The following is a 26,609-nucleotide window of genomic DNA, read 5'->3' on the forward strand; positions in this document are numbered from 1 at the left end:
CAACGGGAAAGGGCACAGTTAAAATAGCAAATGAAACATGCAAATGAAAACACAGTAATGAGAGCCCACAGTAGCGCGATTTGCGCGCAACAATGAAGGGAAAGACACCAGTCTGCACACAGGTAAACAGTCAAATCCCTGCTGATAAGCTCTAAGTAACTACATATACAGTAATAATTATTAAAGAAAAAGTAATGCACTTAACTGGCTGCGGAGCAGCAAAGAAAGAGGATATACTATTCTCTTTTGCTCCTTATATAGGGGTCTACTCTATGGTTGTCATGTGATACCCACTAGGGTTTATGGGTATTGTAGTGGGTTCTTTTGTTTTTACTTTCTGATTGGCTGCTGAGAATTTTCAGTAAAGGAAATGAGAAGCATAATCGGAGCCTCCGATTCTGACATAGAATCACGTTTAGGGTGACCCGATGGCGCCAAGTCACATAGACAGCATTTTTAGGTTTCACCTGCACATGGATTGCAAAATGTCTTGTATTTAAGACAAGCATTTGCAAAGCCAATATGTCTTGTCTTTAAGATTTACTTGTTAGTCAATACCTTTTAGCCACGGTCAAGTAGCTGAAACTTAAAAACACGTTACAGTGTGTTTGGTGGCTACTCCAGTAAAGAACAATTGACAAATTGAATAAGAGTAAAATATTGACTCTTCTGCTTTAAGTTGCGTATTAGTGTATGTCTGAGTGGTAAACTAGTGCTAATAAAGACAAATCTTTGTCCAGACAGAGTTACTATGTCAAAAAATGACAAGCTATTGAACTGATTCGATCACAATTATGCAGCATAAGATGCATTTTGTTGCTGCATAATTTAGTAAACCCGCCAGATAATTCGGCCCACTAATGCAGTATAATTGAGTGGCCTTGCCGATAAGAAACTGTAGTATTGGGGTTTCATACGTAATGTGTTGTAATTCACCTGTTATTCCTTATTAGAATTGTTCTGAATCTTGGGAATTAAGAATCAGAACAATTAGTGTGTTCTCTGTATTTATTTCCATTGGTTGGAATGTTGGGGATTCTTCTGCCTTATACTTGGCTTGCCTGAGCTATGCTGAGGGGTTGTCAGAATAAAGAAGATACCTACAAATTTAATGTCTGCAGCGTGTTTATTTCAAGAAATTCGTGACAAGCTGGGATGTGCCAGCTTGGCAAAATCAGAAGAATGGGGATTTTTTGAACCCTTACGGCCGGAAGCAGAATGGGGCTTAGAGCTCTGAAGCCATCCCTGCTGACTCTTCAATGGTTCAGTGGCCTTCACCATGGCCTTATTAACGGAGTGCTGCACCCCGACATCTAGAGCCTCAACAAGCTCATGCTCCAATGACCCCGAAGGGCCTTCTTCAAATTAGTCTTCCTCATAATAGTATTCCGACAGGTTGACACTTAGAAATGTCACAACATGAAGATGGAGCCAAAATGCACTGTCAACACAGAACAACTGTAAACACTAGCAGGAGTGACAGTGTAAATAAGGGGGAGTGGTAAACCCCAGGCAAGCCAAAACACAATACTCAAAGTGTGTAAGCAAATTTAAATGTGGAGGGAGGGCTTGCCTGTAGAACCCACTCTAGGCAAAGCCTATGCACTAGTTTACTGCCCAAAACGCCAAAATGCTGAAATGAGCGTCCTATGTCAAAAAATGACAAGCTATTGAACTGATTCAATCACAGTTATGCAGCATAAGATGCATTTTGTTGCTGCATAATTTAGTAAACCCGCCAGATAATTCGGCCCGCTCATGCAGTATAATTGAGTGGCCTTGCCGATAAGAAACTGTAGTATTGGGGTTTCATACGTAATGTGTTGTAATTCACTTGTTATTCCTTATTAGAATTGTTCTGAATCTTGGGAATTAAGAATCAGAACAATTAGTGTGTTCTCTATATTTATTTCCATTCGTTAGAATGTTGGGGATTCTTCTGCCTTATACTCGGCTTGCCTGAGCTATGCTGAGGGGTTGTCGGAATAAAGAAGATACCTACAATTTAATGTCTGCAGCGTATTTATTTCAAGAAATTCGCGAAAAGCTGGGATGTGCTGACAACCCCGTGAACCCACTTCTTGGTGATTCTGATTTTTTTTCTTCACCTTGTGCATTGAAGCCTTCACTACAGTGAGACCCCTGACTTCCTACAGGGAATTTTTTTTTATCGCCCGAAGGTTTCACTTACGATTTCGTTTCTGTGAATTCTGTGCATTTCCCTGTGCTGATCCGGTGTTCCTGAGCGCTCCTGGAGTATCTACAGGAATTTTACACACTTTTGGTATCAAGAACAGTTAGGTAAGGCATCCTTGAAACCTACCTTCTGTTCCAAAGGTTAACACGAGCCGTCCGTGCTCTGTCTTCACTAGCGCACTCCTGTGCCACCTTGTAACTTCTTCTACACGCGAGGAACGTGCATGCACCATCCTCTCTTCATTCGTCACTGGCGGCTGCACCTCACTTGGTCGTGACCTCGACTTGCCACCATTTTGAATTTTATTCAGCCGTAATTGCCTCATTTCCTCAAAAGCATCGCATTTCCTTCACGCTCATTAGCGTCTACGTGTGTAATTACTGGCAACTACTACAATTAAAGTCACGCCTCACAGCAATATTTTAAAGCTTAAATTAAGCATTTTACCTATGCCTTTACTTTTTCATCACTGCTGTAAGTACATTTATTTCTTATTCACCACAGTTTCATTCTGGACTTAGCCACTTATTAGGTTTCGCTGGAGGGTGGAGCTCTTAGCTCCGCCTCCAGAGAAATCTCTTGATTTCCAGTAAGGAGAATGGAATACGCCCCCCTGTCCCATTGGCTAGCTCCATAAATGGAGGCTAGCCATTGGAACAGAGATCTGTCTGTCATTCACAGACCAGATTCGTGGGCGTTCCCTCCATTTTTTCCCTGGGCGTTCCGCTATCCACCCTTTTTGCATCGTCATTGGGCGGTGGGCGGAGTTTCGTTTTTTTTTTTCTTCTGGGTTTGTTGTTGTTTTTAAATCTTGCCTTCCCTCGTCCTTTCTCTGTGTCCGTTACTTTCCCGACCCCCTCCCGCTCTCCGTTCCTTTCCCGCCCCCCCCCCGCTCTCCGTTCCTTTCCCGCCCCCCCCCCCCGCTGTGCACTTTGATTGATACTCTCTCCCTTCGGTAAGCGGATGGCCCGTGTTTAAAATACTCGTCACCACCATGGCTAACAATGACGTCTGAATCCGTGTAGGTGAACATGCATTTTCTCGAATATCCGTGGCAACTCATTTTGCACTCATGGTGGCAAGGGCATGAGTTGTCCACAGTTTGCTATGCAGCAGCTTGCTCTTTGTTGACTTTTAAGGCCCTTCTCTCTCTATGCAGTAGTTACTCGTGACAAAGTCGCTCGATAGCCCCTCCCTCCCTCTCCTCAGGCCGGCCAGCCGAAGGAAGCAGCCGTCTGCCTCCAGCCAGGGCCGCGCTGGGATTGGCCCAGCCAGCCGAGCCTCCGCCGCGTCATCGGGAGGAGGAGTGGAGAGCAGGAAGCAAGAGATCTGCCGGAAGATGTCCAGGTGAGTGTTTTGTTTTTTTGTTTGTTGCTTTGTCCGTGTGTGTGTGTCTGTTCCCGCCCCTCACCCTCCCGCTGTCAGTGTGTGGCCGTTCCCGACCCCCCTCCCCCTCCCGCTGTCAGTGTGTGGCCGTTCCCGACCCCCCTCCCGCTCTCCGTGCCTTTCCTGGTATATCTTACACTTCCCACTAAGTAGGCACAAATACGTGGTGATGCCTTTAGTCGTGACGTGTACCAACTACCAACCAGTCTGTGAGTGAGAAAACAAACCCTTGCGATTGGGGGCCAACAGGACCGGTGTGAGGACCTCCAGGGGGGCAACCATGGCTGGCTGCGCGCCCACCCCCCAGGGACTCGCACAGCGCCTGGAACAGGACACCTCGCTTCTCAGCTCGGCGCGGAAACACAGCGTGGGATGGGACTTCCAGACACACGCACAGACAGGAAACAACAGGCGCCCATCACCTCACACCGGCTCTGGAAATAGGTCACGGAGGGAGGTGGGGCCGGGAGGGGGCGGCACGGGGCTGCCATGGAGGGAGGTGGGGCCGGCCGGTAGAGTGTGACCCGAGGGGGGCTCGGGACAGGCCCTCGGAGGGGGGCAGCGTTCAGTCTGCAGACACAGGAAGGGAGGAGGAGAAACGCACTCACAGCTCTGCAACAAAGTCGCCGAACGTTTTTGTGCCATTCATGGGCCCTAAGGAGATGTTTGGGAAGAGCCCCTCCCCCCTCCTTCAGTGCACCCCCTCTGAAGGATGAAGGCAAGAGACTGCGCCGCGCGCAGGATGGTGCAGACACGGGGGTGTCCGGATCAGGTGTTCCCAACATGGGGGGTCTGCACCCCCTGGTTCCCAACATGGGGTGCCCGCACCCACAGGGGGTGCGAGATGGGATTTCAGGGGGTGCAACAAAGAGGGGAAGAAAGTATGTACAGCATGCATGATAGGAAGCAGGAAAGACTTCTGTAGAGGCGCGAACATTAATCATGCATTTCCAAGGGTGCGGGACATAGAAGAGGTTGGGACCCCCGGTCTAGGTTCTATCCAGGGTCTGAGTCGGGCCTTTCTCTGGGGCAACCACATTCCATCCCACCCACTGGGCCTTGCCAGGCTTAGAAAAGGCACTGGCCCCCTCTTTCCTCCACTCGCGGCCAATCCCCTGCTTTACCTGTGGAGCCCTTACCCCTTGTATCTAGTCATAGTTGCATCTAGGTAAATCACATTTGTGGCTTTGACAGTGCTCTAGAAAACAACTTCCTCATCAGGGGAGTGTGAGTACGGTGCCTCCCTGCTGGAAAGTCCAGTTCTTCCCGACATTCTAGTAGACAAGTGCTGTCGCAAGACGGTATAGAGGCTCGAACCAGGGTTAAATCTCGACATGGGGTCGGATGAAAGCATTTCCAATTATGGCTGTAAAACATTCTAGGGATCATCCTGCCTGGCTGCCTTATTCCGTTCCTGTCGGATCCGGAGGCCAGAGAGCAGGAGCTGAGAAGACATGGGAGCAGAGAAGATGCGAAACCCTGCATCAAGGTACTTTTTTTTTTTTTTAATTCTGAACATGTGCGACCCTCCCCCCCGTGTGACGCCCCACCCCACGCCTACCTTGCCACCCGCGAGTTATGCCGGCCGCCACTGATCTCTGCTGCCTGGAATTTGTCGTATTGTACTGGAGAGGATGATCGAGACGAAGATCACGCTGGAAAAACGATCTTTTTAATAAATAACAAACTTTAGTCCAATACAAGGATCTAGAGAAAGAGGCCAGCTCACAGGCATCCAGCAACCGATTGCCCAGATGTTCATGAGCACCCACCAAGTTCTTATTAGAATGTATCAAAGATTCTAATACAAACACAGTACAGTGACTAATAATGCATATAGTATGACAATGCCACAGTACTTCCATGTTCAGATAATAGGAGCCATAACCCTGCTGATCAGTTGTTATGCAAAGTTTCAACTACAGTGAAATAATGTTTTTTTTTTCTTCCTGTAATACGTTTTACATTTCTTTATATACTTTTCTTTCATGTTTGATCGGGTTTAGGTACTTTTTCAGGATATTGCATTATGCCCTTTTCCGAAAAGATATTTGTCTCTCTGCCGGAATAGGTCATAGGTTTTTCCAAATTAAGGTCATACATTGTATTGGACCACATGACACATTGACGTATTTTTTAACTGATGAATTCCTACGTATATAATGCTTACACGCACCTGGCACCTTGAAGCAACCTGTATGTTTTTTTTGTGCGCTAAGATAAATGCAGTTTGATTTTTAATCTTGATGGATTCTACATAGTCGTATTGTGGAATGTTTTCACATGGCAGTTTGACATATATAATTTTTTAACGCTGATGAATTTTTACGCTTACAATGTTTACCAACACTCATCACTTTGAAGTAACCTGTATGGTTCTCTGAGGATTAGGACAAATGCAGTTTTTTTATTTACTTTGATGCATTTTATGGTTATTAGTTCTAATCGAATTGCCGAATGAGCCGGTAATGTATGATAACGTCAGATTGCAGGATATGTACTATAATATGTCATTTTGTGATGATTTTTATTAATTCTGTAGTGTAGTGTGGCCTGCATCCTGCCCAATAGTCAGTGGGTCAGTTTTCAGTTTTTTTTATTTTCCTGTTTCCTGTTCTTGTGTCAGTGGTAGAAGGCCCTCCTCATCTTTTATTAGCAATGATAACTTCTTACATAGAGTTTCAAGGCTGTTGTTTCTAGATGCTGTAAACAACAGGTGTTACTACTGCCCAATTCAATGGTGCTCATTGTACCCACCTCCGAAGCATAGGGATCGGAGTTGGCCTTGCAGGGCTCAATGTTATGACCTGCAGAAGATGAATATGTAATTACTGACCGGTATTGCAGGTTAGCATTAGTGGGGTGGGTCCCCAATTCCTTCCTTATTAATAGCAGGGTCTTCATCGCCCTCCTTCGTTTTCGTATGCTGTAAAAGATTCTGCATTCCACCTCCTTCATAAGTGATGCCTGCCTCTCTCTTCTATCGTGAGGGGTAGTGGTAGCGGTGTCTGTCTCCCTCTCCCTTCATTAGAGGTAGCAGGGTCTCTCTTCCTTCATTAGAGGTAGCAGGGTCTCTCTTCCTTCATTAGAGGTAGCAGGGTCTCTCTTCCTTCATTAGAGGTAGCAGGGTCTATCTTCCTTCATTACTGATAGCAAGGTCTGCCTACATCTCTCTCTTCATTCCTGGAGGCACGGTCATTTTACCTCTTCTTTCATTTCAGATAGGAGGGTATGTCTCACCTCGTGGCTAACTCCTCACACAATGCCACGCATGCCGCTCTTATAGATTACCAGCCTCTGTCCATTGCAGAGTCTTTATTCTCCTATCATGAAGCCCCGTCCCCGCGGCACGGTAAGCATCTAAAGAACTAGCCCAGAAAACAGCTTACTCGCCGTCACAGTTACTCCCCATGCTTGAAGCTGCTCCTCGAGGCTGGCTGTTTCTGCGGCCTCAATAACAAGAAAAAACAATTTTTAATGAACTGCATTTGTAACACGTTGCCAGGACTTCAACCCCGCTTCTATTTCTGGGCAGTTTTAAATAACGCGAAAGTAGGTATTGGAGTGCTTTACATGAGCACCAACTACATTACACAAGTACATTAGGTAATGTTATTCTTTCTGTGCTGTGGCATTTCTGAAGTAGCGTCCAAACCTGGGCCTGTGGTGTTCCTGGATCCAAAGCACAGTGGTATGCAGTAGTGTACGAGGTTGTTATTCCTCCACTATAGTTGTACGCCGTCTTCTTCCCAGTTCAGTGGTATTTGTCCCTCGCAGTTACAATTGCAGCCTCTCTCGTGTAGTCAGGACATAATGTTTCTACTTCTGAGGTTTCATTTAGCTATTTAAGGTATTCTGGGAGTTGTTTTCGTTTGAGTGGCAGGCCGGATACCAATGGTTTGTTCAGAATAGCCAAGCACTGGAAACATGGCTGTGCTTGCTTCCCTGCCCCCTGGCTGTGCTTGCTTCCCTGCCCCCTGGCTGTGCTTGCTTCCCTGCCCCCTGGCTGTGCTTGCTTCCCTGACCCCTGGCTGTGCTTGCTTCCCTGCCCCCTGGCTGTGCTTGCTTCCCTGCACGTGCTTGCTTCCCTGCCCCCTGGCTGTGCTTGCTTCCCTGCCCCCTGGCTGTGCTTGCTTCCCTGCCCCCTGGCTGTGCTTGCTTCCCTGCCCCCTGGCTGTGCTTGCTTCCCCGCCCCCTGGTTCCCCTTCCCCTGGCTGTGCTTGCTCCCCTGCAACCTGGCTGTGCTTGCTTCCCTGCCACCTGGCTGTGCTTGCTTCCCTGCGCCCTCTCTGTGCTTGCTTCCCTGCCCCCTCGCTGTGCTTGCTTCCCTGCCCCCTCGCTGTGCTTGCTCTCCTGAGTTTGTGTGTGGCTCTGGGTGGGTGTGTGTGGCTCTGGGTGGGTGGGTGTGTGTGGCTCTGGGTGGGTGGGTGTGTGTGGCTCTGGATGTGTGTGTGTGGCTCTGGGTGTGTGTGTGTGGCTCTGGGTGTGTGTGTGTGGCTCTGGGTGTGTGTGGCTCTGGGTGTGTGTGGCTCTGGGTGTGTGTGGCTCTGGGTGTGTGTGGCTCTGTGTGTGTGTGTGGCTCTCTGTGTGTGTGTGGCTGTGTGTGTGGCTCTGTGTGTGTGTGTGTGTGTGTGGCTGTGGGTGTGTGTGTGTGTGTGTATGGCTCTGGCTGTGTGTGGCTCTGGGTGTGTGTGTGGCTCTGGGTGTGTGTGTGTGTGTGTCTCTGTGTGTGTGTGTGTGGCTGGCTCTGGGTGTGTGTGTGTGGCTGGCTCTGGGTGTGTGTGTGTGGCTGGCTCTGGGTGTGTGTGTGTGTGTGGCTCTGGGTGTGTGTGTGTGTGGCTCTGGGTGTGTGTGTGTGGTAGTAATTGCTGTCTGCTGAGCTCGTCCGTAGGGTACAATAGGTCTCACATTTGCGAGAGATTAAGCTAATGGCAATGTAAATGACAATGCCATTTATTTATCTGTTTTCAAAACCAACACATAAATACAAATTTTGTCATTTACAATGCCAATAGCTCTAACTTTTCCAAAGGCGAACCATTGCATTGTAAATGCTTGTTTTTATTATTAAATTTCACTGGAATGTCTAACCAGAAGAACCGCCCAGGATCAGTTCAGCTAAAGAGTTTTTATCTGATCTTGGTGAACCTAAAGTTCATTGGCTAGAATGGAAGGAGTACTTCTTAAATTACATTGCCAATTTAGAGGATTGCAGTGGCACCTTCTCTCCTGAGCGGAAGAAAAGAATGTTAATGTACTGTCTAGGCCCTGAAGGTTTAAGAGTGTACAATCAACTTAAAAAGCATGATGGACCTGGTGATATAGGGCCAGATGTAGGTAACTGCATTTTACCAATTCTTAAATACCGAATTTTACTGATTCGGTATTTATGAGTCTGTAAATGCAATGTAGGTAAAAAATCGGTATTCTTTACCGAATCGGTAAAAATCGGAATCGGTCATTCGGTATTTACCGAATCGGTATTTACCGAATCAGAATTTCCCATTCAATCCAAGGTCCATTGGATTGAATGGGAAATTCCGATTCGGTAAATACCGATTCGGTAAATACCGAATCCGAAACCAAAGAAAAGTGAAACTGATTCAGGTAGCCAATCAGGTGCCACCACCCTCCCCCCCCCTATCAGGAAGTGGCTACACAGGCAGTTTAAACTAATTAGAAGCTTCTGGAGAGGAAGTTGGAGCAGAGCAGAGACCCTGAGCAGCAGAAAGAGTGTTGTGCACTTTTAAATTAGAAACATGGCAAGCAGCCAAGACAAAGATCAGCCGGAGAGGAAGAGGAAACTGAAATTCAGCAGCATGGAGCTGCAGGTCCTTGTTGAGGAGGTGGTGAAGGTGTACAAAAAACTGTTTGGCAGGCAGTCCCTCACTGTGGCTGAGTCTGCAAAAAGGAACATTTGGCTGCACATTCAAGAAAAAGTTAATGCAGTTGGTGTCAGGATTATGCCATACTGCGCCTACATTCCGATGGAAACTACACTTCCCATGATTCCCTCCTGTAGTGCGCAGGAATTACTTTAGGGGTCAGGGCACGTTTCCTGTTGCGTGTTATTCTGGATTTGTTTCTTGACGCTGTCTGGTGTGAGAGAAGGACTTCTTCACGCCTGGTTCCTTGGCCGCAGATCGGGGCAGAAACTTTGAACTGTTAATTCCGAATCCAAGGTAGGATTCTCTGTGTTAGTTTGTTTGACGCGCGTTGCCTTCCGCCGCGCTGCCGAAAGGATTCCTTTGAAGTTTTGGCTGTGACTGTGCGGGGCTCGCTAGCTGGCGGCTACGAGTCTCCGTCTTTTCTTTGTTTTCATTTAGAACTATAGCTGAGAGGAACGAGCTCTGTTCCTTTTAGAGACTTTGATTCTCCTTTGCTCTACCTGCTATCCAGTGGCAGGGAATTGGCTCATTGATATTTGTCGCGGAGCGCAGTGGTGGTAGCAACTACGCGCTACCGTGCTTAGGACATTATTTGTTTGTAGAAAGAGGAGGGAACAGTGGAGCGCTGTGGTGGCCTCAACTACGCGTTGCCGTTTTTCCATTGGACTTTATGTGTTAATAAACTGTGGAAAGGAAACAGAGCGTGTTAGTGGTTGCAACTACACGTTACTGTTTATTCTTATAGCAGTGGTATCTGCTCAGGTCTATCAGAAACTTCAGGAGCAGAGTGTTGTGGTTCTTGCCTTCTACACACTGCCGTATCCATATTTTCTTCGACGGAAACCAGTGATTTCCTTTGTGGTTCTTTTAGGATTGATATTCCAGTTTCACATCTTCTTTTCTATCCTGCGGTATGTCCTGGGGGGTGGAATGAACACCTACCAACTTGTGACCAGTATATCCAAGGGATGTTGTAACATTGTTGTTTATGTTTCTAATAGGCAATTCTCAGTCGTAAGAAGAGGGGGAAGAGAGGCTGACATCAGAGAGTCTGGTTATTTTACTTTTAGCAGGTATACAGGGTTCATTTAGTGAGAATTCATGAGTGTAGTCCTTTATGATTATTGTTGATTATTAAGGTATTATTTGTCGTTTCAGGTTTTCCTTTCCCTGCTGACCCCTTCCTTTCCCTTCCTTTTTTTTCCCTCTTCCTATTTTTCCCCCGCCTAATGGCTCAAACACCTTGTGTAACATATTCAGGGTGTTAGTGACATTTGGAGGTGGACCATTGTATACAACAACTGGATTCCGTGGAGGCAAACCTGACAGAATACCACACCCACGAAAACCACTCTACCTGATTCAGTTGTTGGTTATAATGGCCACCATGGATGATGTAATGCAGGCGTTGCTTCTGGTGCAACATGAGCTAGCCTCCTCTAAAGAAGAAACGACTGCATTAAGAGAAAAAGTAGAAAGGCTGTCAAGGAATCCCTTTGATGCCCCGTCATCACAGATACAGGTCACTGTCTCTCCTCCTATTCCTCTGGCTAGTTCTGAGAGGTATTCAGGCGACCCAACCAAGACACAGGTGTTTTAACACAAATAATGCTCCATTTCTCCTGTAAGCCCGCCTCATTCCATAACAACCATTCTCGTGTGGCTTTTGCCATATCTTATCTAATAGGTGATGCCGCTAATTGGGCTGTACCGTTAGTTAGGATCAATGATCCGGTTCTCTCAGATTGGTCAGCTTTTCGTGCTGAGTTTGAGCGAGTGTTCGACCGAAGGGCCACAACCTTCAGTGCTGACAGAGAACTATTGGAACTCAGACAAGGAAGAGGTGATTTGGTGACATATCTAACCACGTTTAACAGATTAGTGGCAGAAACTTCCTGGCCTGAAGAGAAAAGGATGTCCCTTTTTTACCAGGGGTTAAGGGACGGTTTAAAGGACATAATCGCACAGATAGACCCGCAACCAGTCACGTGTGCAGATATGGTTAGTTTGACTTTGAGATTGGATGGTCGATTGGCAGACAGGGGAGGGGATAGGAGAAGATGGGATAGAGGCCCTTCTAGGCCTGAATGGACTTCTCGTAGAGCCTTGCCTTCCCCTGAGAGTAATGCAGAACCCATGGAAATAGGAGCGGTTAGAGCTCCATTAACCAAGGAAGAAAAAGAAAGCCATAGAGTTGCAGGGTTGTGTATGTATTGTGGAAAGAAGGGGCATTACGTAAGGGAATGCCCCTCCAAACCTAAGTCCACAGGGGGATGGTTTAAGAATAAGAAAGTTGCTGTTTCAGTGTTGAGTTCCCCAGTAAGCTCAGTGGATATCCCTGAAAGTAAGAGTGAAACCCAACTATGGAAAGTCCCTTCATTGACAGTACTCAGCTTAATGGACACTGAGACGCATATCCTACTCCCCATGAGACTAGAAAGTCAGCTACAAGTACACCAAGTTTTGGTCATGATAGATTCCGGGGCTACCAGTAATTTCATTGATAGCGGTCCCGTGTCAACATTGTCATTGGATAGAGTCCCTAGGGAAACACCAGAAGAAGTCTTAGCTGTTGATGGGAAACCTCTGACTTCAGGTCTTATAACAGAGCAGAGAGACAGTGGTGCTCTCAGTCGAAGTAAAGGAAGGCATACATAGGGAGGAGCTGTCATTGAACATTATAGAAGCCCCACAGTACGAGATAATCTTCTTGGGAATGCCTTGGCTTAGTCATCACAACCCCTTGATTTTTTTTTTTTGCAGAGTTTTATATAGCGCGAACTAGACCCGAACCGAATCGGGTATCAGAGCGCTTTACATAGCACCAGTTACGTTACATGAGGACACACATTCATTTTTTGTTAGGCACGGGGAGATTAAGTGATTTGCCCAGAATCACAGGATGTTTGACGTCGTTACCGAGACTCGAACCCAGCTCCTCCAGGTCCGAGGTCGAGCGCCCTAGCCGTTAGGCCAACTCCTCTCCCCAATTGATTAATTGGAAGGAGAAGACGGTTCAGTTTTTGTCAGGAGATTGTAAAGAACACATGAAAGGGCACAAAATCTTGTTAGCCTCTCTGCTACGGATCCCATTGGTGGTGGCTACTGCCGCTGAGAAATCGGTTAGTCTACCATCCGAGTACCAGGAATACAAAGACGTATTCAGTGAAAGCAGGGCTGAGCAGTTACCACCGCATAGGATGTACGATTGTAGAATTGATTTAGTGGAGGGGGCTACCATTCCTTCATGTAGAGTTTATGCGTTATCCATACCTGAGACACCCACTTAAAAGAATACCTGGATCATTATACTGACATTGGATTCATTAGGCCTTCCAGATCTCCTGCAGCCTCTCCTCTGTTTTTCATTAAAAAAGCCAACGGAGATCTGAGAGCCTGTGTGGATTACCGCATGTTGAACAGGAACACCATCAGAAATAGATATCCACTACCCCTCATCTCTGTTCTGATAGATCAAGTGAGGAATGCCAGAGTAATCGCTAGACTGGACCTCAGGGGCACATACCATTTGGTCCACGTTCGCGAGGGGGATGAATGGAAGACAGCCTTTAAGACCCGATACGGTTTATATGAGTACACCGTTATGCCTTTCGGTTTGTGCAACGCACCGGCGGCATTTCAATACTTCTTGAATGATGTCCTAAAAGAGTTTGTGGATATCAGTGCAGTGGTGTACACTGATGACATCCTGATATATTCAGAAGACACCTCACTGCCCAAACAACATGTTGTTGAGGTACTACAGAAATTAAGAGAACATAGCCTTTTTTGCAAAATAGGCAAATGCGAATTCAGTGTGCCGGTAGTAGAATTTCTGGGGGTTATGTTAAGTCATGAGGGGTTGCAAATGTCAGAACATAAAGTACAGGCAGAACAGACGTGGCCTACACCCACAAGTGTGAAAGAAGTACAGAGCTTTTTAGGCTTCGCCAATTACTACCGTCCGATTTATCCTGCAGTTCTCTAAGGTGGCGGTTCCTTTGACAAGACTACTCAGGAAAGGAGTGAAATTTCAGTGGTCTAGTGAGGCTGCTGAAGCCTTTGAGTATCTAAAAACAGCTTTTACCACAGCCCCAATACTTGCGCACCCAAAACCAGAATCCCCGTATATAGTTGAAGCGGATGCTTCTGATGAAGCGATAGGAGCTATATTGTCCCAGAGAGACAAAGACACAGGGCAATTACACCCTATTGCATACTTGCCAAAGAAATTGAGTGTGTCCGAAAAGAACTATACAGTCGCAGAAAAAGAGCTGTTAGCCATTAAGAGGGCATTTCAAGAATGGCGTCAACACCTGTGGGGGGCAGCCTTCCCGGTCACAGTCTTTACAGACCATAGAAATCTTCAATTTATGAAAACGGCTAGACACCTCACACAGAGACAGATGCGATGGATGCTGTTCTTCTCAGAGTACGATTTACCATCACATATCGGCCTGGGGTGGACAATCTGAAAGCAGATTCACTCTCTAGACAAGAACAGGTTGAGGCAGGAGGAGAGGAAGAAAACCTGAAGGCAATCTTGGATCCAGGTAAAGTGATCTGTGTGATTCAGGCAGATACCTTCCTGGAGGTCATTCGCAAAACAAAGGACCAGGATGCACGGGTTCTTTGGGCCACTAAGGGTAGCAATCGTTCGTTGAAGCAAGGTCTGCCTTTTCAGGTCTCTAGACTGTTCCTACCCACTTTAGCGTTGCAAAAGAAGGCCTTTGCTTGGTGACATGATTCCCCGTTGGCTGGTCATCAAGGGGTAAGAAAAACCTTACAACTCATGGAATGCCACTTCTGGTGGGAAACAGAAAAGGCTGATGTGTCCAAATGGATAGGGCAGTGTGAGGAATGTGCTCGTGCAAAGAATGTGACTGGAAGGAAGAAAGGTTTGTTAATGCCATTGCCATCACCAAGAAGGCCTTGGCAGAACATCAGTTTGGATTTCGTTACTGGATTACCTCAGGATCAGGGCAAGTTGGCCATACTAGTCGTCATAGACAGCCTCACAAAGTTGGGACATTTCATCCCATGTGTTAATCTTCCTACAGCTGGCCTAACGGCACAATTACTGTTGACCAATGTAATACGGTTACACGGAGTGCCCGAGGTCATCGTGTCTGACAGAGGCCCACAGTTCATTGCCAGATTTTGGAAAGTGTGGTGTCAGGTATTACATATTCAATCCTAACTCTCCACCAGCTTCCACCCACAAACCGATGGACAGACGGAGAGACTAAACCAGACTCTAAAAAAGTATCTCCGATGCTACGCAACCGATGCTCAGGATTCCTGGGTTTCTATGCTATGGATGGCTTAGGTAGCATATAATAATGCTTGGCATTGTTCAGTGGGAGTTTCCCCTTTCCTTGCTACATATGGTTTCCATGCACGGATTCTCCCTGTCCGAATTCCCGAGGAAGTATCTAACCAGCCTACGGTCATGAGGCTGATGCGGAAAATCCACATTGTACACAGAAAGATAAGGGTACATCTGCTCCAGGCAAAGAAGGAGTACAAGAAATGGGAGGATCGGCATCGGACCAAAGGCCCTGCTTATCAGGTGGGCGATAGAGTATGGTTATCCACTCGCAACATCAAGTTCAAACTACGTAGTGTGTTCCATCCACGGTATATAGGGCCATATACCATTGTGAAGAGAATCAATCCGGTGGCGTACAAATTGAAACTGCCTGGTACACTCAGAATACACCCGGTGTTTCACTGTAACCTGTTGAAGCCTGCTCTCTCGGCCAGGAGGCGTGCCCCTTCGCCTGTGGTCAGTGATGGGGGTCTTGATTATGAGGTTAGAAGCATCAAGGATTCCAAGGTGAGGAGGGGAGTCCTTTGGTATCTGGTATCCTGGAAAGGCTACTCGGCCAAAGATGATTCCTGGGAACCTATGGGTAACATACAGGCTCCTGCTGCCATCCGCTCATATCACCGTAGGTTTCCGTTGCGGCCTGGTCCTAGAAGGCGCTAGGGAGGAGGACGTACTGTCAGGATTATGCCATACTGCGCCTACATTACGATGGAAACTACACTTCCCATGATTCCCTCCTGTAGTGCGCAGGAAGTACTTTAGGGGTCAGGGCACGCTTCCTGTTGCGTGTTATTCTGGATTTGTTTCTTGACGCTGTCTGGCGTGAGAGAAGGACTTCTTCACGCCTGGTTCCTTGGCCGCAGATCGGGGCAGAAACTTTGAACTGTTAATTCCGAATCCAAGGTAGGATTCTCTGTGTTCATTTGTTCGGCGCGCGTTGCCTTCCGCCGCGCTGCCGAAAGGATTCCTTTGAAGTTTTGGCTGTGACTGTGCGGGGCTCGCTAGCTGGCGGCTACGAGTCTCCGTCTTTTCTTTGTTTTCATTTTGAACTATAGCTGAGAGGAACAAGCTCTGTTCCTTTTAGAGACTTTGATTCTCCTTTGCTCTACCTGCTATCCAGTGGCAGGGAATTGGCTCATTGATATTTGTCGCGGAGCGCAGTGGTGGTAGCAACTACGCGCTACCGTGCTTAGGACATTATTTGTTTGTAGAAAGAGGAGGGAACAGCGGAGCGCTGTGGTGGCCTCAACTACGCGTTGCCGTTTTTCCATTGGACTTCATGTGTTAATAAACTGTGGAAAGGAAACAGAGCGTGTTAGTGGTCGCAACTACACGTTACTGTTTATTCTTATAGCAGTGGTATCTGCTCAGGTCTATCAGAAACTTCAGGAGCGGAGTGTTGTGGTTCTTGCCTCCTACACACTGCCGTATCCATCTTTTCTTCGACGGAGACCAGTGATTTCCTTTGTGGTTCTTTTAGGATTGATATTCCAGTTTCACATCTTCTTTTCTATCCTGCGGTATGTCCTGGGGGGTGGAATGAACACCTACCAACTTGTGACCAGTATATCCAAGGGATGTTGTAACATTGTTGTTTATGTTTCCAATAGGCAATTATCAGTCGTAAGAAGAGGGGGAAGAGAGGCTGACATCAGAAAGTCTGGTTATTTTATTTTTAGCAGGTATACAGGGTTCATTTAGTGAGAATTCATGAGTGTAGTCCTTTATGATTATTGTTGCTTATGAAGATATTATTTGTCGTTTCAGGTTTTCCTTTCCCTGCTGACCCCTTCCTTTCCCTTCCTTTTTTTTCCTCTTCCTATTTTTCCCCCGCCTAATGGCTTAAACACCTTGTGTAACATATTCAGGGTGTTAGTGACATTTGGAGGTGGACCATTGTATACAACAACTGGATTCCGTGGAGGCAAACCTGACAGTTGGAGTGACTCCTAGAGACACAGAGGACCTTAAAAAGAGGTGGTACGACCTCAGGAGCCTGACCAAAAAATAAATTTCTGAACACCACAAGCAGGCAAGCAAAACTGGTGGAGGGAAGAACACAGGACCCCCCCTAACTGACCTGGAGGAGATGGTGAGCTCAACCATAAAACTTGAAAGCGTCTGTGGACTGGGAGAAGTAGACAGCTCAGCCAGAGCTGCCTGCAGAAAAGGTAAGACGTATGCACAGCAATCCCCCCCACACCATCATCCTTCCCTTTACCCTATGTGGCTAAGTGAACCCCAGTCCAGTACAGCTAGCACTACACAGGAGCAATGCCTTATGGGACATTTATGCAGGAAATGAAAGTCAATGTCATACAGCATAGCAACAAGCAAGTTAGGGAAATGATTCCAGACAGAAAGAAGCGCAGGCAACATGTACATTGTTCAATTGAAAATTATTTAATTGTAGTGGCTGTGAGGCAGTAGCACTTAGCTAATGTACGCTCATATGTCCACAGGTGAGACATCTCGCAGGCGTTCCCGGGAGACTGAAAGCACGGCACCAGAGAGGGATGGGAGTCAGGAGTCAGGTCCAAGTGCACAGAATGAATCAGAGGACACAGGTGCACCAAGTACACAGCCACCATCCCAAGACACAGAAATGGCTCCAGAGTTGCAGGCGTCCCCAGAACGTACACAATCCCCTCTGTTACTGTCATCCCCAGAAATGCCAGCATCACTGCCTGTGACAACACCTACCGCACAACTGAGCAGGAGGCATGTTGTTTCTCCACTATTGGAAATGGAGTCATCAGCAGGTGACATGGAGGGGGAAGACACACACACCTTGCCTGGTGAAGGTAGTACTGCTGCACTGCAGTCCAGTGCAGAGGTATCCCGTAATGTTTCCAGACGCCGCAGGCTCCGAGAAAGCAGTGTAGCTGCACATGTAGAGGGTCCCAGTGTGTTCCGTGGCCTGGAGGGGAGCATGGTGAAGATCCAAAGGATGCAGGGAAAGGTCATCATGTCTGTCCAACACCAAATGAGGACCCTAAACAACAATATGGAAGACATAGGGAAGGGCATCAGAGAAATAGTTGATGTCAACAAGGATATTGCAGCAGGGATGCATGATATGTCACAATCGGTGCAGCTTCTGTGTACCAAACTAGATAAGGAATTTGCTTCAAGGCGCAAGGAGAAGCAGCGTGCGCAGCAACAAAATAAAGCCATCAACCGCCTGGCCACAGCCACTTCCCTGCTATGCAGGAGGTGCATTAACATGCAGGAGGGACTCATGCAAAATAGCAATGAGGTAACTAGAGGCATTGCTAGTCTGTCCAGTGCTGTTGAGGTGCTGATAAATGCACAAGCAGCACAAACTGCTGCTCTGGCTGTGCCAGAGAGTGAAGGGAGCACAAGTAGGAGCAGCATGGCTAGCCCCCTTGTGGTAGAGACACGGAGGAGCAGCAGGCACCAGGGTGAGGCAGCAGCCCAAACGCCAAGTGAAGACAGCCAGCCACAAACATCTGGCACTGGTAGGCGTGGACGAAAATGAGTAAATCAGTTAATGGGGAAGTGACCCAGGACTAACATCTTTGAATGTATCCTGCTTTTCCACAGGCCAATTGTTCGCTCCACAATGTTCCTGGTGGATTTGTGTGCCCTGTTGTATCGCCTCTGGCTGAGGGTTGAAGGGTTGAGGTAGGGTGTTAGTGATGCATTCGCTGAATCATGGCCTCCAGGAACTTCCTAAAGAAGCGGGACAGGCAGCTCTAGGACACCCCACCTACCGCAGCAATGACACTCTGGTAACTGCCAGAGGCAAGCAGGTATAGGCTACACAGCACCTGCACATGGAGTGGGATGGTGTGTGCCCTTGGGGTTGGATGCTCCAAAAGTGGGTGCAGGTCCCTGATCAAATCCAGGATGGTTTGGGGATGTAGCCTGTACCTTTGTTGAATCTCTGCATCAGTGAGTTGAAATAGGGTAATCCTCTGTCTGTAGACCTGCTCCTCCCTTCTCCAGACCCTCTCTCCTTCTGCCTGTAGCCGTAGCCGCCTCGCAATCACATAGAATGCCGCCATTCTGGTCAAACTGTTGCATTTTGGGCCCTTTTTTATAGCCTGCACCTGGTTACCACCTGCTTTCAATCCATGGTAAACACAGACTCTTAAATATCGATTTTCATGCAAAATCGGTATTTTAGAGGTTACCTACATCTCAAAGTGCATTTTTACCATTTCTTATTTACCGAACCGAATAGGTAAATTTACCGATTCGGTAAAGTTTCCGACTGTAAATTTACCGATTCGGTAAATTTACCGATTCGGTAAAGTTTCCGACTCTGTAAATTTTCCGATTCTGTAAATTTACCGAATCGGTAAATTTACAGAGTCGGTAAATTTACAGAGTCGGTAACTTTACCGATTCGGTAAATTTACCAATTCTGTAGTTTTTTGAGCCCCTACATGTCGAAATGCAAATACCGGTCGGTAACGGCCGAAAATCGGTATTTTCAGCCGTTACCGACCGGTATTTGGCTACCTACATCTGGCCCCAAGTCTTTTTTAAATTGGCTTTATTAGGCTTGGATGAACATTTTTCTCCTATAGTGAGCAAAGCAGTCATGAGACGTGCTTTTTTCCAAAGAAAGCAAGATAAACATGAGTCTATCAATGATTATGTATCCGCACTTAATAAATTAGCCATCACGTGCAAATTTGGTAACATGCATGATAATCATATAAGAAACCAAATCATAATGTACACTAAAAACAAATCTGTTTAAGACTGGTTATGGGTTGATGGGGATTCTAGTCTTAAAGATATTTTGACTATTGTTAAAAAACCTGAACTTTCAGAACGTTGTGCTAAGGTATCTTTAGGTCATAGTAAAACTGATGATAATGAGTCTGTGAATAAGATTTCTGATAGCAAAAAAAAGGTCCTCTTTCAATCCTACACAATATGGTAAAAAAGATTTTAGAAAATTTGAACGTAATGATAACTACAGAAATCCTAGTTTTGCTTGCTATAAGTGTAGAAGCCGCTCTCATTCTGCACGCTTTGACAAATGTCCTGCTAGGTCTGTCAAGTGCTTGATTGGGCACTTTGCCAGGGCTTGTATGCGCAAAGGGAAGAAGAAACGTAAAGGTAAAGTCTCATGTATTAAGGAAAGTGATGATGAGCAATCCTCTTCTGATCATAGAAGTGATGATTTTAACACCTAGGGCCCGATGTAGGTAGGCAAATACCGGTCGGTAACGGTCGAAAATCGGTAATTTGGGCCGTTACCGACTGGTATTTGGAAAATGAGATGTAGGTGTTAAAAATTTACCGATTCGGCAAATATGAATCTGTAAAAATCCGAATCTGTATTTACCGATTCCTTATTTACTGAATCGGTATTTACCGATTCCTTATTTACAGAGTTCTTATTTTCCGAATCGGTAAATAAGAAATTGAAAAAAATGCCCATTGAGATGTAGGAAAGGCCATAAATACCGAATTCCATGAAATTCGGTATTTAAGAGTCGGTATTTACCATGGACTGAAAGCAGGTGGTAACCAGGTGCAGGCTATAAAAAAGGGCCCAAAATGCAACAGTGTTGCAAAAATGGCGGCATTCTATGTGATTGCGAGGTGGCAAAGGCTACAGGCAGCAGGAGAGAGGGTATGGAGAAGGGAGGAGCAGGTGTACAGGCAGAGGATCACCCTGTTCCAACTGACTGAGCCTGAGATACTGCAGAGGTACAGGCTACACCCCAGAACCATCCTGGACTTAATAGGGACCTCCACCCGTACCTGGATCACCCAACACCCAGGGCCCACGCCATCCCACCCCATGTGCAGGTGCTGTGTAGCCTACACCTGCTTGCCTCTGGGAGCTACCAGAGTGTGATAGCTGCAGTAGGTGGTGTGTCCCAGAGCTGCCTGTCCCTTTTTTTCAGGAAGTTCCTGGATGCCATGACGCAGAGAATGGAACATTACATCCGGTTCCCTGACACACCTGCGGAACTTGTAAAAACAAAAACTGACTTCTATGAACTTGCACACTTCCCGCATGTGACAGGTTGCATAGATGGTACCCACATTCCACTATGCCCACCTGCAGCCACTGAACACATCTACAGAAATCGTAAGTCAACGCACTCCATCAATGTGCAGGTGATATGCAATGCTGGCAACATCATCACAGACATAGTGGCCAAATTTCCTGGGAGCACGTACGACTCCTAAATTTTCCAGAACAGCGGAATATACACACGGCTTGTTGCTGGAGATTTTGGTGATGGATAAATAAGTGTAACACACCCTGATATTAATGGCAGATGTATGTGTCATGTGTATGTAACTCATGGACCTCTCATTCCCTCCTAGGCGATAGTGCATATGCCCTGCGTTCCTTTGTGCTCACACCGTACCTCAATCCTACTAACAGAGGCAAAAGGCGTTATAATGTGGCACACAGGTCAACTGGCAACGTAGTGGAGCGCACATTTGGACTCCTCAAGAGCAGGTTCCGCTGCCTCCACAAGAGTGGAGGTGTAAGACAGTACACCCCCATCCTGTGTTGCAAGATTATAGTGACCTGTGCCATGTTGCACAATCTTGCCACCAAAGAAGGCACAGAGGTGGAGGTGACACATCAAGAGGACATTGATGATGACCAAGAACATGCAGACCCCCAAGCAACAGGAGCAGCAGCAACAGATGGAAGATTGAGATGGACACAGATTACACGTCGATATTTCTAGGTAATGTATGGCACACAGACAGGTATAGTGTTTGACGAGTGTAGTTTAATATTCACTACATCATGATTACAATGTAAAAGCCATTGTCCATCAATGTCCATGTCCATGACTGCGTGTGCTCAGTTGCCGTCACTGTGTGCAGTCCTGTGGATTATAGGCAATGTTCAATGCTTACGTCCACGCACTACATTGCGGGATTTATGTGCCTGGGTTTCCATATCTCGGCTGGGGCCTGACTCAGCATTGCTGCGCCTGACGCTCCTGCGCACCTCTGGTACAGGTGTGCTGGAGCCACTCCTGCTGGTGGACCCCTCTGTCTCTTCCACACCCGTGTCACCAGCATTGCCTGTTTGAGTGGTGAGCATCTGCTCCATCGCAGAGGTCACCCTTCCCATGCCCCGTGTCAAGTCTGTGCAGCAGTGCACAATTGCATCCTGCATGGATATTGAGCGGCGGCACAGTTCCGCGCCACCAAGAAAACCGCATTCAAGGAACGACTGGACAACAACGCACACAACAGCAAGGAACTCTTCAACATCGTCAAAGAGCTCTCCAACCCCAACGCCGGAAACAACGACATCACCCCTTCGCAAGACCTCTGCAACTCCCTCGCCTCCTACTTCCACAACAAGATCGCGAACATACACAACAGCTTCAGCACTCAACCGCCGCACGCCGCGACCAAACCACCGCCCCCCACCACCACCCTCCGCGCCTGGACCCCGATCAGCACCGAAGACACCATCCGCACGATGAACTCCATCCACTCCGGATCTCCGACAGACCCCTGCCCTCACCACGTCTTCAACAAAGCCGACGCTGTCATCGCACCCCACCTGCGGGACATCATCAACACCTCCTTCGACATCGCCACCTTCCCGGAGAGCTGGAAGCACGCCGAACTCAGCGCTCTACTAAAGAAGCCATCAGCCGACCCCACCGACCTCAAGAATTACCGCCCCATCTCGCTACTCCCGTTTCCGGCAAAAGTCATCGAGAAGACCGTCAACAAGCAACTGGCCGCCTTCCTCGAGACGAACGGTTCCTTCGACCTCTCGCAGTCTGGCTTCCGGGCCAACCACAGCACCGAGACCGCCTTGATCGCAGCTACCGATGACATCTGAGCCCTGCTCGACAACGGAGAAACAGCGGCCCTCATCCTCCTGGACCTATACGCGGCCTTCGACACTGTCTGCCACCGTACCCTAGTACAGCGCCTCAGCAACGTCGGAATCCAGGAGAAGGCACTTGAGTGGATCATCTCCTTCCTCGCCGGAAGGACACAGAGAGTCCGCCTCCCCCCGTTCAGATCGGAGGCCACCGAAGTCATCTGTGGCGTTCCTCAAGGATCCTCGCTCAGCCCAACACTCTTCAACGTCTACATGAGCCCCCTCGCAGCCATCGCACGCCAGCACAACCTCAACATCATCTCCTACGCCGACGACACCCAGCTGATCCTCTCCCTCACCAACGACCCCGCCACCGCCAGAGCCAACCTGCATGAAGGGATGACAGACGTAGCCAAATGGATGTCGAACAGCTGCCTGAAACTGAACTCGGACAAGACGGAAGTCCTCATCCTGGGATCCTCACCCTCCGCCTGGGACGACTCCTGGTGGCCCCCCCGCCCTAGGCAGCGCACCCAAACCAACAGACCACGCACGCAACCTGGGCTTCATCCTGGACTCCTCCCTCTCCATGACCAGACAAGTCAACGCCGTCTCCTCGTCATGCTTCAACATCCTGCGCATGCTTCGTAAGATCTTCCGATGGATCCCCACCGAGACCAGGAAGACGGTCACCCAGGCCCTCGTCACCAGCCGTCTGGACTACGGCAACTCCCTCTACGCCGGAACCACCGCCAAACTCCAGAAGAGACTCCAGCGGATCCAGAACACCTCAGCACGACTCATCCTGGACATCCCCCGCCGAAGCCACATCTCCGGACACCTGAGAGACCTGCACTGGCTCCCGGTCAACAAGAGAATCACCTTCCGGCTCCTCACCCACGCACACAAAGCCCTACACAACCAAGGCCCAGGATACCTCAACAGCCGCCTCAACTTCTACGCTCCCAAACGCCAGCTTCGATCGACCAGCCACGCCCTCGCCGCCGTCCCCCGCATCCGAAGAGCCACCACAGGAGGAAGGTCCTTCTCCCACCTGGCCGCCAAGACCTGGAACTCCCTTCCGACCCACCTCCGCCTGACCCAAGACCACCTCGCCTTCAGGAAGCAGCAGCTCAAGACCTGGCTGTTCGAGCAGTAGCGGACCCCCCCCCCAGCGCCTTGAGACCCTCTGGGTGAGTAGTGCGCTATATAAATGCTGTGATTGATTGATTGATTGATTGAGTAGTGATGTAGCTGTAGCAAATCTGTTCAGTGTCTTGGACTGCTGCCGCATATACTGCCGCTCCCTGCGACGCTCTAGTTGATCCCTGTCCAACTTATCAGACAGTACACTCATGTATGTAGAGATGTCTGACATCCCCTTGGAAATTGCCTCCAAACTACAAGCAATGTGGTCTATTCCCTTGTCTATGTTTGACATTTTATTGTTCATGCAGCGCACCTGCCTATGCACGGCGAACAGTGTCTTCGCCTGCATGCGCTGTACCATTGTTGCCTCCAGGCCACAGAATACGCTCCCACCTTCCTGCCCATCGCCACCCTCACATGCCCTTCTGCCAAGGACACTGGTGTGCGCAGCGCCTGCTGAAATCTGTGGTCTGGCCATGTCAGCCACAGGTGCAATTGTTTGATTTTCTACATCCTCATCCTCCTCATCTGAGGTTTGCAGGATCCTCTGAGGGGGCACATCAGGCCTACTTGCCCTTCCCTGCATGAACGACCTGGACGTTGGTTTTGGTGTAGGCGGTGTGCTTTGCAATTCAGGAGATCCAAACAATAGAGGTGATAGCGGGACAGATGTTGAGGCTCGCTCTAGTGTTGAGGCTTCCTGGGTGGTGGTGTTGCCTCCTTCTACAGCGCTATGACCTGTGCTTTGTTTCTCTTTTTCTCTTCTGTTAGTTGCTGGTGCCCTCTCCTCCCTTGCTGGTGCTCTACTGCGTGAGGAATCTCCTGTGGAATCAAATTGACATAGGGTCAATGTTGTTGTTCACCTGTGTGTAGTTCTTAAATAAATTGTTTACAGACCTTTGCCCAGTGTACATTGTGTGTTTGGAGATGTGTGTGGCATGCCTTGCTGAGTCTTGTGGTGTATGCATTGCATGTATGTACTCATGACTACGTCTACCATGATGCATTGCTGGCCCCAAGTATGAGCTGTTCTGCAGTGTAATGATTATACACAGTGGGGTACAGGTTCAGGGTAATGGTCGTGGATTAGGGTACATGCATCTTACCTTGTTTCTTTGTTGCTCTTGCTGTACTGTCCAGGTCTCCAATCCCATGGATGCATTCTGGCTCCAGGGTTGTTTCAACAAGCTCCTCCATCTGAGTCAGTTTTGGTGCTTTGCTCCTGCCACCTCCTGTCACACCAGCATCCTTTTTTGGGCAGCAATCCACTTTTTTGTTATGATGCGCAGGTCATACCATCGTTATTTTATGTCATCGATCTCCCTGTGTGTCACACCAATGGCATTGACTTTGCCCTGTATGCCAAGCCATATGTTCCTCTTCACAGACTCTGCAACATGCAGAGACTGTTTTCCAAATATTTGGTTGTAGTGACCCACAATTTCTTCTACAACCACCTGCAGTTCTGCTGGGTGAACTTGATCTTTCTTTTGCGCTCTCCACCATCCTTTTGCCCTTCCTGAGACTCCATTCTGTTGCACAGCTTGGCTCTGGATGCCCAGCTCCTCTCACCTCAGCTCCTTTGTTTGTTTAGTTGCTGTGCACCTGCATGGGTGTGGCCACTCCCAGGTACTGGGCAGGGGTGCTTCATTCTGATTGGTTGGATTCTCTGGGCCTTGGTGATGGGGTGTTTAGGGTGTCCCTGATTGGTTGGCAGGCTCACATGTCGATTTTCAAACTCCGATTCGGTATTTACCGAATCGGTATTTACCGAATCGGTATTTACCGATTCGGAAAAAGCCGAATCGGTAAATCCCATTCATTCCTATGGGCCAGAAGGTCCATAGGAATGTATGTGATTTACCGAATCGGGATTTTCCGAATCGGTAAATACCGATTCGGTAAATACCGATTGGATAATCCGAATGATACCGATTCGGAAAATTTACAGATTTTTTTGCTACATCACGTTTTCCGATTCTTGATTACCGATTCGGTATGAGTCGGTATTTAAGAGTCGGAAAAAGAGATTTACCTACATCTGGCCCCAAATGCACAGAAAAAAACAAAATTCTTAATATTTCTAGTCAATCTAGCAGTAAACTGCTTTGTTGGGTTTCTTTTGGTGGGGTTTCCTTACAGGTGGCAGCCGACTCTGGTTCCCCCTAAACAATTATTGCTGAGAATATTTGGTTCAAACATTTAATTGATGTCATTGGTGATCATTTGGAGTCTTTGACATCTCCCCCGAAAGCTATACTGGGGAGAAAATAGATGTTATAGTCTTTAGAGTACCATTTGGGTGGGAGCTGCTTAGCGTGTCTGAACGTGTTTTCGCGCATTTAGAGCGCCGCTTGTACCATTTTTAAACAACCTGTTTTCCATTTTTGTTTATTTTATTTCATTTCCCCTGTTTTTACCTGCCGCTGTGTTCTGGCCCTCACTTGCACCATAATTGTCCGGTTTTCCCACCGCTGCTTTGCGGGTCCGGTTCCTGGGGAGGCTTGGGCTCTACCTACACCACCTTGGGTAAGGAGGTGACTTTGGCGGCCATCTTGGAGCGGTCTAGCGCTCGGGGGTATTTGGAGCCGCCTACTTAAGGCGTCAGTATCCTATGGTCAGCCTGGTAAAGGTGACCATTTGGGTGGGAGCTGCTTAGCGCGTCTGAACGTGTTTTCGGGCATTTAGAGCGCCGCTTGTACCATTTTTAAACAACCTGTTTTCCATTTTTGTTTATTTTATTTCATTTTTCCTGTTTTTACCTGCCGCTGTGTTCTGGCCCTCACTTCCACCATAATTGTCCGGTTTTCCCACCGCTGCTTTGCGGGTCCGGTTCCTGGGGAG

Source organism: Lissotriton helveticus, chromosome 9, assembly GCF_964261635.1.
Source record: "Lissotriton helveticus chromosome 9, aLisHel1.1, whole genome shotgun sequence".
NCBI classification, from domain to species: Eukaryota; Metazoa; Chordata; class Amphibia; order Caudata; family Salamandridae; genus Lissotriton; species Lissotriton helveticus.